We start from the raw sequence: 1873 nt of genomic DNA on the forward strand, positions 1-1873 counted from the left end.
ATATAGATATAAGATTACACTGTTTTGTTTGGCAAGAGCTGGCTTTGAATTAGGTAGAACAGAATTTAAATTATGGGCCTAACAGTATGACTCAGAGCAAGTTCTCGCTAACCCCTGATTTTCTCAGTGAGACACCTATCCTATAGGGGTGTTGGAGGATTGTGGTAAAGCTTTGGGCACAAAAAATAATTGCTGATTGATCATATCTGTATTTTATTTCTTAGACTACTGATCATAGCTCATTATTAATTTTGTTTCAGAAAATGAGCTCATTTAATTAGTATCAGACTCCTTTCTTTCCTGTGTTGCTATTACGTGAATTTATGGCTTCAGTGTTCTCATTATTGCTTCTATTGCTTGTAATTGTTTAGGAGAAGATGTATATAGGGCCATATTTTATAGTGAGCAAGCCTGACTTCATGACTCCATTATTTTTGGCAGTAAGTGATGTTGAGGCAAGTCTGAGACCAACTTGATTTTCTTCCTTACATGTAGTGTATTTTGCCTGATAGATGCCCAAAGATTTTCATCAAGTTCAGTGGCATACTTAGGATAAACTTTGAAATTGACGTTCTAATTTAATTGTTCTAGTTCCTGGAACACACTTTTCACCTTCGTCTATAGTTTTGTAATATATTAAAATTCAGATAATTCTCTTGTATTTTTGAATATATGGTCTATTTTGAGAGTTTTCAGCTCAGATGTACCAATTGTTCTTATATTGGATTATGTTTATCTACCATATATTATATTTTATATAATTGCTTTAATTCTTTCATTTGCATTACTGGGTCAATAATTTAATTTTAAGTTGTTTTTAATGTTTTAATTTATTAGCTCTAAAATGTTACTGCTTTTGTCTTTCAATTTGTTTTCTTCATCTAGACATTGTCTTTGTTAATCTCAATTCTTTTCTATCTTACTGATTGGTTATTTTTTATTCATTCGATCATACTATAGTGAGAAGAGAGTGCTTCTGTTGCTTGAGTTAAAGTTTTATATAAGTTAAGCTTTTTGTCTTTTGTGTGCGATGATCTTTTTTTCCCTTCATTTTCTTCTCAAATCTTTTAAGCCAAAAGTTTTATTTTATTGTATTCTATTATATATTTTTAATTAAAATTTTTTTGAGATAGTTATAGATGCACATGAAGTTGTAAGAAATAATACAGAGATATAAAATCTCTGTATTATTGTCAATTTCCCTCAATGATAACATCTTGTAAAAACTATAGTACAATATCACAACTAGGATATTGACATTGATACAGATTTCCCCAGCTTTACTTGTATTTCTGTGTGTGTGGGGGGGGAGTGGGTGTGTATTTATTTCTATGCAATTTTATCATTTGTAGGTTGGTTTGTTCACCACCATAGTTCTATCACTGTAAAGATCTCCTGGGTTGTCCTTTATAACCAGAATTTACCTATTTTGGATATTTATATAGATGGAATCCTATAGCATGTGATTCTTTGTGGCTGATTTTTTTCCATTAATGTTTCAAAGTTTATATATATTGTAGCATTTATCATTACATTATTTTTACTGCTGAGTGACATTCCATTTTATTGATATACCACATCTATGAATCCATTCATTGGTTGATGGGACATTTGGGTTGTTTCTCCTTTTTCACTATTATGAATAATACTGCTGTGTACATTCATATACAAGTTTTTGTGTGGAGATGTGTTTTAATTTGTCTTGGGTATATTCCTAAGAGTTGAATTGTTGGGTTATATGGTAACTTTGTGTGTAACTGCTCGAGGAATGGCAAGACTGTGTTCAAAGTGGCTGCACCAATTTACATCCTCACCAGCAATGTATGAGGCTTTTTTTTTTTTCCTTAAGTTTATTTATTTATTTTCAGAGAGA

Source organism: Prionailurus viverrinus, chromosome F2, assembly GCF_022837055.1.
Source record: "Prionailurus viverrinus isolate Anna chromosome F2, UM_Priviv_1.0, whole genome shotgun sequence".
Classification (NCBI taxonomy): Eukaryota; Metazoa; Chordata; class Mammalia; order Carnivora; family Felidae; genus Prionailurus; species Prionailurus viverrinus.